Source organism: Tamandua tetradactyla, chromosome X (genome assembly GCF_023851605.1).
Source record: "Tamandua tetradactyla isolate mTamTet1 chromosome X, mTamTet1.pri, whole genome shotgun sequence".
In the NCBI taxonomy this organism is placed as follows: domain Eukaryota; kingdom Metazoa; phylum Chordata; class Mammalia; order Pilosa; family Myrmecophagidae; genus Tamandua; species Tamandua tetradactyla.
Genome location: NC_135353.1, coordinates 69815983 through 69833496, shown reverse-complemented (window position 1 = coordinate 69833496; position 17514 = coordinate 69815983). Strand labels below are relative to the sequence as shown.

General features: G+C 41.3%; 2 long non-coding RNA genes across 2 annotated transcripts in view; one reads left to right on the top strand and one right to left on the bottom strand.

Moving 5' to 3' along the window:
- The window catches only part of LOC143671143 (uncharacterized), a 132920-nt gene that overhangs the window by 20643 nt on the left and 94763 nt on the right, over positions 1-17514 (top strand). The gene's annotated exons all lie outside the window — the stretch shown is intronic.
- Positions 7503-10389, bottom strand: LOC143670563 (uncharacterized). The gene is made up of 3 exons (XR_013169401.1): positions 10323-10389; positions 10004-10133; positions 7503-8716 (listed from the first exon to the last, which is right to left on the bottom strand). It is a non-coding gene; the product is annotated as an uncharacterized LOC143670563 (long non-coding RNA).

The window sequence follows — 17514 nt, the reverse complement described above, 5'->3', positions numbered from 1 at the left end:
TTATTTACTTACTTTTAATCCATCCATATGGCTCTTGCATGACACAGGGAAAATCCTCCAGTCAGGTTTCAAGGGCAGCATCACCCACCACAATGCATCTCCTTGGATCTGCACGGTGTGGAGATGGGCTCCTGCCACCTCCAAGGAGGGAGCCAGAGAATTCAAAGGAAACTGAGTTTATATCCTGGAGGAGCCGGATCAGAGTCCCCAGATTCCTAGAGACACAGAACTGAGCCAAATGAGAAGCAAAAGCAAAAGCACGTGGCCAAGGCTCCCAGTCAGTAGCCATGACTTACCAATCCAGTTGGTCAGAGAGGAGAAATGTCTTCTGGCTGGCTTGCCAAAATATGTTTCTGGATTTGAGTCTAGGCTCTTGGCCATGCCATGAGAAAGAATTCAAGGGCATAGCACAAAGTAAGCAGGTAGAAAATTTATTAAATATGTACGCAGAGAAGGAACATGTGCGCCCTGTTGCAAACGAAGAGATGAGGGGCAAGAGGCCCTGGCACTGTGGGGTCATCTGCCTTTATTGCTTAGCTTTACTTACTCCCCCTCTCCCTTGTTCAGGTCTTTCTCTTAATCTGCCTACTCTCCAGAGCAGTGCTTGGTAAAAGATACCGCATTTGGGTGGGTTGGCTACTGCCAGGTGGTTTACATAATTGGGTAGTCCCATGAATGTTGTTTGTGCAGGGTGGGCCCTCCAAACCTTGATTCACATCCTTGCTCAAGGGTTTTATGCTGGGTTGAAAAGCCGTGGTGTTCCAGTTTGCTGGCTGCCGGAATGCAATATACCAGAAACGGAATGGCTTTTAAAAAGGGGAATTTAATAAGTTGCTAGTTTACAGTTTTAAGGCCAAGAAAATGTCCCAAGTAAAACACGTCTATAGAAATGTCCCATCTAAGGCATCCAGGAATAGAAACCTTGGTTCAAGGAGGCCGATGAAGTTCAGGGTTTCTCTCTCAAGTGGAAGGGCACGTGGTGAACACAGTCAGGGTTTCTCTCTCATCTGGAAGGGCACATGGTGAACACGATCAGGGTTCCTCTCTCATCTGGAAGGCAGATGGCGACCACGGCGTCATCTGCTAGCTTCTTCTCCTGGCTTCCTGTTTCATGAAGCTCCCCGGGAGGCACTTTCCTTCTTCATCTCCAAAAGTCTCTGGCTTGTGGGCTCTGCTTCTCGTGGCTATGTCGTTCTTCTCTGCTTTCTCTGAATCTCCTTCTTTCTCCAAAATGTTTCCTCTTTTATAGGACTCGAGTAAACCAATCAAGACCCACCCAAATGGATGGAGACATGTTGTCACACAATCCAGTTTAACAACCACTCTTGATTAAATCAGGTCTCCAAGGAGATGATCTGATTACAGTTTCAAACATACAATATTGGATAGGGATTATTCTGCCTTTATGAAATGGAATTTAGATTAGAACATGGCTTTTCTAGGGGACATACATCCTTTCAAACCAGCACACTTTTTTTTTGTTTGTTTGTTTGCTTGCTTCATTCTTTAAAACATTTTAATCTGAATGTTAACAAATTTAAAAAATGCTAACATGTCAACAAAAACGAAATAAATTGTGAAGTACATTGCCACAAGTGAGTATAGAACAGATTTCAGAGTTTGTTATGGATTGCAGTTCCTCAATTTTCTTTCTAGCTGTTCCAAGACACTGGAGATTAAAAGAAATATCAGTATTATTCAGCAGTCATACTCAATTGTTGAATCTGTCATCTCTTTCATAACTCCTCCTTCTCCTTTTTTTTTCTATTTTGTGAAAAATAACATATTTACAAAAAAAAACAATAAATTTCAAAGCACATCACAACAATTAGTCATAGGATAGATTTCAGAATTCGGTATGGGTTGCAATTCCACAATTTTACGTTTTTACTTCCAGCTTCTCTAAGATACTGGAGTCTAAAAGAAATACCAGTATAATGATTCAGCAATCATACTTGTTTGTGCAACTCTACCTTTTCTTTTTACTCCACCATCACCTTGGATCTTTCTTCCATTCTTTAGGAGTATTTGGGCTATGCCCATTCTAAATTCACGTTGGAAGGAGCTGTCGATAATATGGTATAGGGGGATGGAACTAGTTGTTCTTCTGGAGAGGCTGGCCCCTCTGCACTTCAGGACTTATCTGGTCCAGGGACATATCTGGAGGTTGTAGGCATCTGGAAAGTTATCCTAATACGTGGAACCTTTGTACAATCTTATACAACTGCCTATGTGTTTGTGCTGGTTGGGAAGGATATATGTACCCTAGAAAAGCCATGTTTTAATCCTAATCAATCTTGTGGGAGCAATGGTTTCTTCTAACCCCTATTCAGTACTAGAGCTAAGAAACTTGATTAGGTTATCTCCACGGAAATGTGACTCAATCAAGAACGGGTATTAAACTTGATTAGATGGAGACATGCCTCCACCCTCTCTATGTGGGACTTGATTAGTTTACTAGAACCCTATAAAAGAGGAGACATTTTGGAGAAGGCTGCAGAACACGGGAGAAAAAAGAGAAGCTTTCGGCCTTGGATGTCATGTCCCACATAAGGGGGAGGGCAATGATTTCACTTGCAGAGTTGGGCTTAGAGAGAAGAGTGGCCACATCAGAGCAACAAAAGGGGTCTTCCAGAAGTAACAATTATCCATACCTATAGGTAGGCGAAGCTTCTCTGCTGTATACATAGGCTTCACAAGAGGAAGCCTAAAGATCAAGGACTTGGCCTATTGATTTGGGTGTCCCTAATGTTTGACACAGTATGGCTTTTCAAAAGCGTGTTTCTCTGGTGGTAAAGTTTAATAGCTATATATTTTTTCTCCAGGTCATCAAGGGAATTTGCCAAAACTTTTTGATTATCTGTTTAATATAATCTTGGATGCATGCAGTGAAAAGCCATGTTTTATCATCCAATCCTGTGCGGGCAGATGTATTGTTGGATGGGACCTTTGGGTTAGATTGTTTCTGTGGAGATGTGATCCCATCCATTTAAAGTAGGTCTTAATCCATTTTTTGGAGTCCATTAACAGATAGACACTTTGGAGACAGCTATGGAAAATAGAACATAGATGCTTGAAATCAGAAAATGCCCTAGAAGGTGCGAACCTAAGTGATGAAATCCAGAGTTGCCCCAGAGAAGAAAAGAGAGGTGCCACAGATGCCTAGAGAGTGAAAAGCTCTGGAGACACTACGAGAAGACCTGCAGGACACAGAGAGAAAGCCCCTGGAATCAGAACCTGAAAGCAGCGAACCAGGAGCAAGTACTAGCAGAGCCAGCCATGTGCCTTCCCTGCTGACAGAGGTGTTCCAGACGCCAGTGGCCTTTCTTCTGAGTCCATGTATCATCTTAGTGATGTTTTAATTTGGACATTTTCATGGCTTTGGAACTGTAAAATTGTAACTTAATAAATGCCCTCTGCAAAAGCCAACTCATTTCTGGTATATGACATTCTGGCAGCTTTAGCAAACCGAAACAGGCTCCTTCACAGTATCTTATCTCCCCTCCCAGGCCCCTGTACTATCCTGCTTCAATAGGGCAATGACATCTTGTAATTTACATAACATTTAATCCATTTAGCTAACCTTCACAGTTGACCTGATGGTTCCCTCTTTACAGTTGATGAAACTGAGTTTCAGATCTCTGGCATGACTGAGGCCAAAGCTTCTGGATGACCTTCACTGCCTTTGTGATTTCCTCAGATGCCCACAAGGACCCTATGCGGGAAGGAATCCTCTCCCCACTCCCTGAGTAGGGGACCTGAGGCTTGGGGAGCGTAACTGTCCTCCCCTGCCACATGTCATTAAGAGAGTCCAGAATGGGATCCATGCCTTCTTGACCCCAAAGCCCTTACTCTGTCCACTGCTTCACCCGGCCATGCATTGATTGTTGGATATAATAATTGTATGGGCTTTGTTTCTGACCATAGAGGGATTTGCACTCATGTTAGACAATACGGAAGACAGATTCAAGGATGGAGGGGAAAATTCCATTAACCAACAATCCCGCAACCCAGTAACAAACTACGGTCAACTTTTGGGGTTTCTTTTCTGACACTTGAAAACCATTTAAAAACTAGTTTCAACTTACTGTCACGTTTGCGACAACTGTTTGTCTTCATTTCTACAGTTTTACATCAATTACATGAATATTCTTTTTAACAGAGGAGGAAAGTTAAGTATCATTTATGTTTCAGAATGACATAACTATTGCAAGAATATCACTGCCAAACCCTGGCAGAAACCCTCAAGGAACATTGTTCTTGTTTTCTGAGAGAGTGTTTCATTTTAAAGCAAATTGCCATTACAATCTGCCTTCCAACATATTTACTTATAGATAATGCAGGCAGAAACCGAGGGTAAAATTAAGTTGATTTTATACATGCTCATAGGAACTTGAACAAAATTCCTGAATCTGCCTAATTATGTGATACAGCAAGATGCCATTTAAATGCCATCCATCGTATTCTCAAAACAAATATGCCTGAGTGCAACTCACTCATTTTCTTCCCTTCGAGACAATTAATTTTCAGCTGCTTGGAAAATAAGTGATTTGGCAGAAGGCTTGAGTACAGCCTGTTAGATTAAAGCACAGTGGTGAACGTTCATAATAGAAGGGAAATTGACTTTCTACTGGAGAAAGAATGACATATTCATACTTTACATTGAGCACTAAACAGCATGAGAAGACAAAGTTTGAAAGCTTCATTCACGTCATGATTTCCTCTTTGAAAATCACAGGCATGTGTGATGGTGCACTATATGAACATAAACAGCCACACTTCACTTATCTCAACCCAGTCCTTTCCTGACTGCACAGGCTACATTCTACCTGTTGGCTCCTTTGTATTTTCTTTTTTGTAATGTTTCTTTTCATTGTGAAATATAACATATATGCAAAATAGCTATAAATTTCCAATACACTTTAACAAGAAGTTACAGGGCAGATTTTTAATAATCATTTTAATTGTGAACTATAACACATATACAAAAAAAGCAATAAGTTCTCAAGTACATTTGAACAAGTAGGTTAAAACAGATTTTAAAGTTTGGTATGGGTTACTGTCCCACATTTTTCGTTTTTTCTTCTAGCTGCTCCGAGATATTGAAGACCAACAGAAACAGAAATAGAATGATTCAGCAGTCGTACTCATTTGTTAAATCCTATCTCCTCTGTTATACTCCTGATTCTCTTTAAATAACATATAACACATATACATATATATATGTGTCTGTGTGTGTGTGTGTGTGTGTGTGTATACTAAATTTCAAAGTACATCACAAGAATTAGTTGTAGAACAGATTTCAGAGTTTGGTATGGGTTACAATGCCACAATTTTGGCTTTTTCTTTCTAGCTGCTCTAAGCTACTGGAGGCTACAAGAAATATCAGTATAATGATTCAGCACTCATACTCGTTTGTCAAACTCGGCCTTCTCTGTGCAACTCCACTACCAATTTGATCGTTTTCCCACTCTTTCAGGGGTATTTGGGTCACGCCCATTCTAACTTTTTCATGTTGGAAGGGGCTGTCGATAATATGGAGTAGGGAGATGGAACTAGTTGATGTTCTAGAAGGGCTGGCCCTTCGGCATTTCAGGACTTATTCGGTTTGTCGGCTCGTTGTTTTACATGGAATAAACACCCCCTGGAAGAAGTGAGTCCTTTCCCCTGTGCTGATCTCATCTGTAAAGAGGACAGCACCGAATCTCGGTGGTCAGGACAGAGCACATGAGAGTGAAGCAGATATGGGGTTAAGTTCTGGTTGCATTTCCTCCCAGCACAGTGGTGTCCAAGTTTGCCCATCATGCGCTCAGATATGAAACCTTTACAGAAGATCTTTATCTCTGGGTAACTGGTCTGGCCGTCCTCATTGGCTTCATCCTTCATCTACACCTGGCTTTATCTAGTCCAGTACAATGCCTGTCCCCTTGAGTAGTCAGCCTGTCAGGTTTGTTTTGCCTGCCATCCTATCATTCTCCATCATGAACTGGCTTATTCACAGCTGGATAGTACTGTTCTCTTGTTGACGGAAACCATCTCACAGACACCAACTTCAGGAAAAGTCACTCTGTGACTATAATGAAGTGAGAAAAGTACAAGACCACTGTGCAAACCACAAAAATAATCAAACACCCCTTCTCCTGGCTACTGTGAGTGACTTGTTTCTTTACCAAATACATCCTTAGCCTTGCTGTATTCTTCCCTCCTCGTAGATAAAATTCACTAAGATACCCACTCTGAATTATTCTTGCTTCTTGACAACACCACCACCAGAGCACACCTGACTTTCCGGATGTCGCCATGTGCCTGTCCATTTGAGAGAGAAACCCCAAACATCCTCGACCTTCTTGAACCAAAGTGTCTCTCCCTGGATGCCTTAATTTGGACATTTTTATGGCCTTGCCTTAATTTGGACATTTTCATGGGGTTAGAACTGTAAACTTGTAACTTATTAAATCCCCCTTTTGAAAAGCTGTTCCGGTTCTGGTATATCGCATTCTGGCACCTTACTAACTAAACATTGGGACTGTGTATCCAGGTGTTCACCTTTCTAATTGATTGGTTTATAGGTGAGATTGAAAACTGATCTGAAAGTGATAAATGCATTGTTTAAGGACAGGGATTGGACCGTGCCCATTTATATGTTCTCCTTAAGCTCACTGTGAACATTAATAATCCTTGACTCATAAAATGGTAAATTCCCATTCAGTACAACAACCATACCAGAAGTGCAGTGTTATGGGTCTTTAGCACATATTAGATATCTGAGTTTATACTCAATAGAATACATGAAGTGCTTAGCACAGTGCATGTTACCAAGTGACTCCTGTCTCCTTCCCCATCTGACCCCAGCCTCAGGTGTCCCTTCTAATTAAATTGAAATATACTTTCTAGGAGGCAAGAGAGCCCAGCTTGATTTGTAAACCTTATTTACCTTCAGCAGATCACTTAAGGCCTCATGTTTTCATTTCATCTCTTTTATGGCATAAGGGAATTGGTCCATATTACCTCTTCTCCAAAGGCTCCCTAAATCTATGATTTCAACTCGAGAGAAAAAGCATCTAGCATACTCCATCAGGACCCACGGGACCTGACAGAGGAGGGCATTTCCCATGTGAATAATCTGCTAAAGCAGCTTTCCTTAAACCTTGTTCTTTGGTTGGAAAGAGTATCCTCGTACATGTGCATTCATTTCAAAACCACCAAGAATAAACCACAAGAGCCTCAAAATAATGATTATATTCATTATTTTATTGTCAAATTAGAAATAAAAATAAACTGTGAGAAGTTGCTAGGGCATACAACTTCATGAAGATTTTAGCAATGGAGGCACCCGTTGTGGAAAGTTAAATGTGGCTTATCCTGTAGGGAGTGCAAGGGCTACAAACACAAAGGTCATCGATGGTGAGACTACTGACAGCATCAACCATCTGGAATTTGCGCACCAATGGGAGTTTTAAAATGAAAGTAATGGAGCGTTGGAACCCTGACCTCTGAGGTAGGAAGTATGGGTGAGAGAACAGAAAAAGATACCTAAATTCTCTACAAACATGTTACTTTACAAAAAACAAGCCTATAACCAAAACATGCAGGTCATGCTCAAATTTGCTCTTGCAAGGAGACCCTCGGTTTATGATGTTTGGATACATTCTTTCTCCTGCTGGATAGCTGGGGGGGGGGGATAAATTATTAAGAGGGTGTTTTCCTAAGATTAAGTTCAGTTTCTTCAAAAAGAGCTCCCTGCCAAGCAATGGAAGGTTACCATACATGCTTTAAAGTTATAACACCAAAGCACTGCTCACAAATCCTCACAGTGAGCTGTGTGTGTGTGTGTGTGCCAGTGTGTTTCTTTGGGTGCGTGTTAATCCCCTGAACATTCACTGGAATCTATATCAGCTGTTTTGTAATTTTTCCACAAGAGGTAGACTTATGGTGTTACCATTTTTTCCATAGATTACTCTGAGACTGAGGAGCTAGTTAAGCATTTTCTTCAGATTTATCTATCACTATACAATTAAGAAATTATATCCTTTCAGACAAATTTAACTAACTTTGGAACCCTCAAATATAATGTCATGACAAAAAGCGCCCCTTAGCTTTTGTGAATATACTTTTTCCAGCAGGCTGTAACTCCAGAAAACAAAACTTTTCCCTTGAGCCTGGGAGCCTTGAGTATACCCAAGATCTAAACTTGCACTTCCACCTCATCTTCTTATCAGGCAGAGGAAGCAAAAACTACAGTTCACCTGGTTCTTTAGGGATCAGATCATGGACCCCAACTGCTAGATGCAGAAAAATGCCAAACAACCACCAAGTGGACAAAACTGAGATTTTTCTAGCGCTATGTCCGATGTTTCAAGATAGGTTTTAAGGTGGTATTAGTAATTTTCCAAGAAGGAACTAGGTGTTTTGTCCCCCCATTGCTACTAGGGCCTATTATGTAAGAATCGCTTATATAATCCAAGTCAGAAGACAATTTCATATTTTTAGCTATTTTGTTAAATACAATGCTACTCTAATTATTGCTTACTTTGTCACAAAATTTACTTAGAAGAGTTTATTTACTGAACTTGCACCACTGATTGGCCTTATTAGAAACCCCCGTGACTTAGTTTCCTTCAAGGGGAGAGTATTTTTTCTTCGGTATTAGTTTTCTTCAGTTTTGACCTGCCAAACTTTCCCAGTTCGGACAAGTCTGGCTTATCACTCGTCTTTCCTAAAAGAAAAAAACAAAACATTTTTAAAAGCTTAACTGGCATAACTATGCTCAAACTAAGGACTCACACCCAAAAATCCTCACACTTGCCATCAGTGTGTATTTTACTTTCTGATTTTCAATAGGAAAATACCAACAGAGATCAGAAAAGTCAGGTTTTTATTAGTATACTTTCAATTCCACATCATCACTCTGCTTCTAACAGGCAGTAGCTGCCTTTTAATCAGGATGCACAAGAAACTAACATGCTCTAGAAACCAGCAGCTAAAACGTCCGACTCTTTTAAAATGACATCAAAGGTAAAATGGAGGTGATAAAAGCCCAAGAGCAGGTAGGGATAAAAAAGAAAATTAAGGACTGGGTTGAACCAGTTAGTTATTAAGCAACTTCACTTTCTATTCAATACTTTGGGGCGGGGGCGTTTTATTACTTGGGGGTAGGGAGCCGGAAATAAAAAGCATGGCTTAAGTTGAACTAGGTTCTTTCCATTTTGACCTGACCGAAGACAGTAGACTAAAAGAGAAACAATAGGACAATAAAAGAGGGAAGGGATCTGATCAGGAAATAACTAATGACATGTCTCACAACAAGGTCCTGGTGCCACTGGCTTGTAACTGCTCTAAGAAATGAACAACTAATTAGGATCAGGCCTGGCACAAGAGCAGAACTGGACAGACCAAATACAGTTGTCTTATTGCACCACTTTCTCTGTCTCCAAAAGCAGAGGCAAGGACATGAGGCTTAGAGGTGCGTGGCCGTCCGTGGTCAGGATGAATGCCTGGTACCCCGGAAACATTCCATTTATCCCGAACTGACCATAGGACATCCTAGAAACTGGAAAGCAGAGGTCTCCTGCGCATGCCTAGCTCCACCCTCGCGGGGTAGGAGCCGTCCAGGGCCCAGAGTAGAATAGAGGCCGCCCAATCAGCTAGAGTCCTGAATATGCCTCCATCCAGTCGAGGTCACCCCAAAATCTCTGCTGAGCGATCAGACTGCAATCTGCAAAGCTAGGGAAACCAGGACCAACCTTAACGACAGGGCTGGTGCACTGACTTTCAGGAGCAATTTGCATACATCTTTTAATGACTACCGCTGTGGGCGCCCAGCCTAATGGCTTCCAGGGGGAGGGAGAGAGGGGCGGCTTCGTCTTCGCAGCCTCGGAGCTGTAGCTACCGCGGCGGCGGGGTCGGCTCTGGGCGTCCACTCCCTCGGCCTTCCCCGCCCCACCCCCGGGGGATCCGGCTTCGGGGCGGAAGATGCGGCAGGAAGACAGAAGCACAGACTCACCCTGTGGCAGCGCAGATTTCCAAGGCCAGCCGGACACCGGCCCCTCCAGCGTGCGAAGACCCGACACACCGCACCCGCAGCCCCCGGGCGTTCGCCTCCTCTGGCTCCCGGAGGGGCCGCTGGTCCTCACCTGAAGACGTGAACACAGTTAAGAGACAACTGCCCGGTGCGTGCAGCTCCTCACTCTGCGCTAGGGTAGCGTTCCCGCGCAGAGCTCTGCAGTTATAAGTCCCGGGCGGGCACCCTGGGCAGGAACCCCGGGCCCCGCCCAGCTTTCCCTGATTGGCCGAGAGCCCGCGAGCTCGCCTCCCGGCTCTACCTGGACTTTCCTCTTGTGGGCCTCCGCCCACTCTCTCCCCAAAGCTTAAGACCTCACCCGGGCAACCGTGCTTGATGATATCATCAGGGCCCGCCTCCCAGACGCCGCTACAGCCTTCTGATTGGCCGAAGGACCGCGGGAGCACTCCCCTGCCCCTCCCCTTGCTCTGGTGCCGCCGCCTGCCTTCCCTTCATCCCACATAAACTCGTGGGCCACGCTTAATAGTATCCTCCACAATTAGCAGAGACTTCTTCTCCGGTTAGTTTTGAGCGTCTGCGAACTCAGATATCCACGCTACACGCGCCGGAGTCTGGCTTTCTTGGTTCCTGTAGCCACAGCAGTAGAAGTACGCCGTGATAACCGAAAAGTCATTCGGAAGCGGTGCTCAGTATCGTCTGTGGTGTTGAAGGAAGGATGCTCATGGCAAGGGATGGGTTGTTCAGGGTCATTCACCCCCACAGGTGGACATTTCTATGATCGTGATGCTCCCTTATGTAAAAGTCAAGTTCTAACTTTTATCAGCCTCTGAACGTGGTAGCACTCATTTTAGGACAATCAGAAGAGTGTCTAACCAAAGATCATCTTTTTATTCCCAGTCCCTAGCGTTCTGCTTGGCTCACAGTCGACTCTGGATAAAACAGGTCTCTAAATGGAGGTATTAAATCCATGCTAGAGCAGAAGTTTTGAACAGCAGCACCACCATCACCTCCCTGCTAGGGAAGAAAAGTGAGGATCCTTCAATAACCTGAAAGGACTGGATGTTCAAGGTCATTTTTCTGGATACTCACTCAGAAACTTGGAGCATTAAGGTAAAATTGGGGTAGGACTATGTTTTTAGCTTGCATGCCACATTTTCCATATGGTTTATGTATAGTTATAGATCTACACAGATCAAGAATCACACTCTCCACGAGGATTTCTCACGCCCTTCCCATATTTCGCATCCACATCACGCCATTCCTTTTTCTGTGATCCTGTAGCCCTTTCTGTTGGTTTGAAAGTTTGGGATATTTTTTGGAGAAACTTTTAAAGCACAAAGATACACTCATTCAACAAATAATATTCACTGGGTACTTATAATGTCCCAGACATTAAATATGATAAACACCAGAATTTCCACCAAATTTGAAGGTTGTTAACATTTAGTTATATTTATTTTGTCTTTTTATTAAATTGTGAAGAGATTACAGAAAACTGGAGGTTTCCTTGACCCTCACTCCGTATTCTTTCACCTTTCCACTTCTGCAGGTGTAGTCCTATCCTTTTCTATCATTACAAATATATGTGATCTGTTACACAGATATATGTGATCTGTTCAAACAGTGTGTTTGATCCAGTGTTCAGGATTCCAACTGCACTCCCCACATCATCTGGGGTCAACAAGAAGCCCCACACACGCACCTCTTCCTATTCCAACATTTAAAACTGTCAACCCTAACCGCTTTGAATCCATCAGAATTCATTTGTAATATGTTTCTCTCCATTTGTGCTGGTCACCACAAGAAACCCAGGGTCCGCAGGACACCCCTCAACTCCTGCATCCTAACCTCATTAAGCCTGTGTTCACAAACAGCTCTTTAGTTTCCTTCTCTGACCCCTCCTCAACTCCTGAAACACAATATGCCTTCAGTAAATCCTCTTTATTCTCAACTCTTTTCTGAGTTCTGTCCTCCCTGCCTTCCCCTGAAGGCCACTTAAGAGGGGCAAATGATTCCCCCCCACCCCCACCATCATCGTATCACAAAGCCTGGGGGTCAGGTAAGTGTTTCCTTGTTTCCTATTGCTTCCCTTAGACGATCCCCACTCCCATCTCCCTAAAACCTTTCAGATTTTGACAGCTTGTGTCACAGCCTAATCTTCACTCTTGATATCATCTGCCAAACTCCAGTTATTCCGTCTCATTTCTTGAGGATATTAGTTCCTGGCACCCGTAGACTCTCAATAGTAGTACTCCTGCCTTAATTCTTGGTGGGTTCAAGAATGACCCCTTCAGTTCTTTGTACTTTTCTCCTCCATGACTTTGTCCTCAACCCCACCTCAGATTTTCACATGGCCATTCCCTCGGTACTGTCATTGCAATTATGGCGCCCCTCCATAATCTCAATTTCAAGCATCCCTTTTTCTGACCATTGCCTCTTCTCTTTCTAACTCATTCGTTTTGGTACTATGACCACACTATCCTTCAACCTTACCAGAATCTGTAATCAATTGATCCTATCAGCTTTTCACCATCTCTTGCTCATTTATTGTATTCTCTCCTCCTTTTCCCTAGCTCAAACATCATGTTCAGTCTTTATAATCACTCCTTTACATATACCATCCACTATTCTGTCCCTCTCTTTGTATTGTTTCCTTGGCCAATTACAGTCCTGGTTAAATTCAACTATACCTCAACATGCCTGCAACCAAACAGCTAAACGTGGCTAGAGGAAAACACACAACCACTTGACTAATCTCACTTTTAAATTCATAACCATGAACTTCAAATGGGCCATTTTTAATGCTGCCAGTTATCACCCTGAAGGTCTCCTGTCCCTTCATTTTCCAACACTTGTAACTTACTATTTCACACCTTCTCTTTCCTCAGATTATCAACAGCAACTCCTCATCCCAATTCTTAGCTTACTTACTATTTCACTAGAAAATTTAACTCATTGGAAGAGAACTTCAATAGCTGTACATCACTACATCTCTTTGCCTACTTGCATCTGTTTATTTGCCCTTCCTATTGATATCATACATGAAATTTTCATACATACTCCCCTCTAAAGTCAGGTCCTCTACTTTCCTGCTAGATCTCTTCCTCTCACACCAATTTAATGATATCACTACCATCTTTCTGCCTCCCACATCATCAATGCTGGTTTATCTACTGCATAAATTCTATCAGGATGCAATCATGTTATTGCTCCTGTTCACACATATTTACTCTCATTTTGTATATATATATGCAGTCTCTTGACTCTGTATCTCCCATCTGCTAACATCCCACTTCTTTGCTCCCCTTTCGTGCAGATCTCTTTTAAGATATACATGATAAAATGCAATACCAATTAAAATACCAAAAACTTACTTTTCAGAAATAGAAAACCAATAACCAAATTTATCTGGAAGGGCAGGGTGCCCCGAATAGCTAAAAGTATCCTGAGAAAAAAAAAAAAGAAGTCGGAGGTCGCATGCTACCTGACTTTGAGGCATATTATGAAGCTACGGTGATCAAAACAGCATGGTACTGGCATAAAGATAGACATATTGACCAATGGAATCAAATAGAGTGTACAGATATAGACCCTCTCATCTATGGACAATTGATCTTTGATAAGGCTGTCAAGCCAACTCACCTGGGAGAGAACAATCTCTTCAATAAAAGGTGCCTAGAGAACTGGATATCTATATGCAAAAGAATGAAAGATGACCCAAATCTCACACCCTATACAAAAGTTAACTCAAAATGGATCAAAGACCTAAACATTAGATCTAAGACCATAAAACTGTTAGAAGAAAATGCAGGGAAATATCTTATAAATCTTATACTTGGAGGCAGTTTCCTAGACCTTACACCCAAAGCAAGAGCACTGAAGAAAGAAAGAAAGAAATGTATCTCTCCTCAAAATTAAACACTTTTGCGCATCAAAGAACTTCATCAAGAAAGTAAAAAGACAGCTTACACAATGGGAGACAATATTTGGAAATGATATATCAGGTAAAGATCTAGTATCCAGAATTTATAAAGAGAATGTTCACCTCAACAACAAAAAGACAGCCAACCCAATTACAAAATGGGAAAAAGACTTGAACAGACACTTCTCAGAAGAGGAAATACAAGTGGTCAAAAGGCACATGAAGAGATGCTCAACTTCCCGGGCTATCCGAGAAATGCTAATCAAAACAAAAATGAGATATCACCTCACACCCACCAGAATGGACATTATCAATGAAACAGAAAATGAAAAGTGCTAGAGAGGATGTGGAGAAAGAAGCACACTTATCCACTCTTGGTGGGAATGTTAAATGGTACAACCACTGTGGAAGGCAGTTTGGCGGTTACTCAAAAAGCTAAATAGAGAATTGCCATATGACCCGGCTATACCATTGCTAGATACCTACTCAGAGGACATGAGGGCAAAGACACAAACGGACATTTGCACACCAATGTTTATAGCAGCATTATTTACAATTGCAAAGAGATGGAAACAACCAAAATGTCCATCAACAGTCGAGTGGCTAAACAAACTGTGGTATATACATACGATGGAATATTATGCAGCTTAAAGACAGAATAAACTTATGAAGCATGTAATAACATGGATGGACCTAGAGAACATTATGCTGAGTGAGTCTTGCCAGAAACTAAAGGACAAATACTGTATGGCCCCACTGATGTGAACCGACATTCGAGAATAAACTTGGAATATGTCATTGGTGACAGAGACCAGCAGGAGTTAGAAACAGGGTAACATAATAGGTAATTGGAGCTGAAGGGATACAGACGGTGCAACAGGACTAGATACAAAAACTCAAAAATGGACAGCACAATACCACCTAATTGTAATGTAATTATGTTAAAACACTGAATGAAGCTGCATCTGAGCTATAGTTTTTTTTGTTTATTTGTTTCTATGTGTCTTTTGTTTTTTTATTTTTCCTTTTTTATATATATATATTTTATATTTTATTATTATTATTATTTTAATTTTTTCTCTATATTATCATTCTATATCTTTTTCTGTTGTTTTGCTAGTTCTTTTCCTAAATCGATGCAAATGTACTAAGAAATGATGATCTTACATCTGTGTGATGATATTAAGAATTACTGATTGCATATGTAGAATGGAAGGATTTCTAAATGTTGTGTTAATTTCTTTTTTTATTAACAAAAAAATAAATAAAATAAAAATAAAAAGGAGGACAAAAAGCAAAACAAAACAAAACAAACAAACAAAAAAACCTAGCCATTTAGAAAACTACACTCCGTAGCCAAGCTTATTGAATTTTAGGTAACGTTGACGACAATAAACAAAATTCACTTCCACAATCTTCCACAACTTTCCATATTCACCCAGTTTCTTCCTCCACACTTTGGAGGACAAAACCGTGCTCCTTTCTTTAACAAAGCAATCCTGTATACTCTACATACATGCATACCTTACGTTCCAAAAGGATCTTTGAGACTATCTTTAACGTCCCTACAAAACATAATTATTTTAAAATTAGTTTGTCAAACTATTAATTTCATCAAACACCAACTTACATTTTCACCCTCTTACTGATCTAGTAGGTAGAATGCTTCCTTTTCTACTGGAGGTTTAAAAAATCTTTGTTTCTGTGCTGGTTTGAAAGGAAGTATGCCCCCTAAGAAAAGCCATGTTTTGGTATAAGTTCCATTTCATAAGGGTAGAATGGTCTGCATTCAATACTGTATGTTTGAAGCTGTGATTGGATCATATCCCTGGATGGTGTGGTTTGGTGGTGAGTGGTTGTTGAACCGGATTGGGGGACGACATGTCTCCACCCATTTGGGTGGGTCTTGATTGGTTTGCTGGAGTCCTATAGAAGAGGAAACATTTTGGAGAATGAGAGACTCAGAGAGGGCAGAGAATGCTGCAGCACCACCAACCAGAGAGTCCACCAGCCAGTGACCTTCGGAGATGGGGAGGGAAGATGCCTCGCGGGGAGTTTCATGAAGTGGGGGGCCGGGAGAGAAAGTTAGCAGATGATGCCGTATTTGCCATGTGCCCTTCCAGCTGAGAGAGAAGCCCTGACTGTGCTTGCCACGTGCCATCTCACTTGAGAGAGAAACCCTGAACTTCATCGGCTTTCTTGAACCAAGGTATCTTTCCCTGGATGCCTTTCATTGGACATTACTATAGACTTGTTGTAATTGGGACATTTTCTTGGCCTTAGAACTGTAAACTAGCAACTCATTAAATCACCCCTTTTAAAAGCCATTCCGTTTCTGGTATATTGCATTCCGGTCGCTAGCAAACTAGAACAGTTTCCTAATCTAAAATTATGAACAACCTCAAAAGCATCAAACTCTGGAAATCTTATAACAATTGTTTAATTTGACCCAAGCATAAATCCAGAAAAACTCCCTGGTAGCTCTGAAGGACATTTCCTCTTACTTACTGATATTTGGCAATTAGATCTTATTCAATTACCTTTAGCCCAAAGATACTTATATTTTAATAACGATTTGTTTACTATGGTTATCCTTGCAAAAATATTATTGGAAAAAAATTTAATTGCGGAATTCTCTCAGAACAAACTTGGCCTATTCCACAGTATGTCCTTTACGCCTACCATTTCAAATCTCCAGGCCCAGGAGAAAAAATTCTAAACCAAGCCCACCCTCCCCCATCTTTCTGCAACCAACCCTTACCCCATAGCTGCCTTAGCTGATTAGGCCCTGGAGGCAAGGATAGGTAAGATAGAAAGAATGAAGCCTGGTTTTCAAAGTTTTAAATGAGGGTAGTAGTATTTAAGATCCCTAAGAAGGCCTTAGCGTTGTTGAGAGTTTTTTGCCCGTTTTTTTTTTTCTTTTTACCATTCTTTGTTGTAGAGTATAACATGTATACAAAGCAAAGAAATAAAAAAGCAGTAGTTTTCAAAGCACTCTTCAGCAAGTGGCTACAAGATAGATCCCAGAGTTTGTCATATTATTCCTTCTAACTGCTCCAGAATACAGGAGGATAGAGGGCTTAAATTTTTTTTTCATCATCACAATAGACTATTTTCTTTCTTTTTTTGTGAAAAATAACATATATATAAAACAAAGCTATACATTTCCAAGCACAGCACCACAATAGGTTGTAGAACATATTTCAGACTTTGATATGGTTACTATTTTCACAATTTTAGGTTTTTATTTCTAACTGCTCTAAAATACTGGAGATGAGAAGAGATATCTATCAATTTAATGATTCGGCATTCATACTCATTTGTTAAATCCTATCTTCTATATATAACTCCACCATCACCTTTGGTCTTTCCATACCTCTCTTTAGGGTTGTTGGGCTATGGCAATTCTAAAGTTTTGATATTGGAGGGGTCTGTCACTAATATGGGGTAGGGAGATGATGCTATTTAATGTTCTGGAGAGGCTGGGCTACGTTTCAGGACTTATGTGGACTAGGGACCCATATGGAGGTTGTAGGTTTCTGGAAAGTTACTCTAGTGCATGGAACCCTTG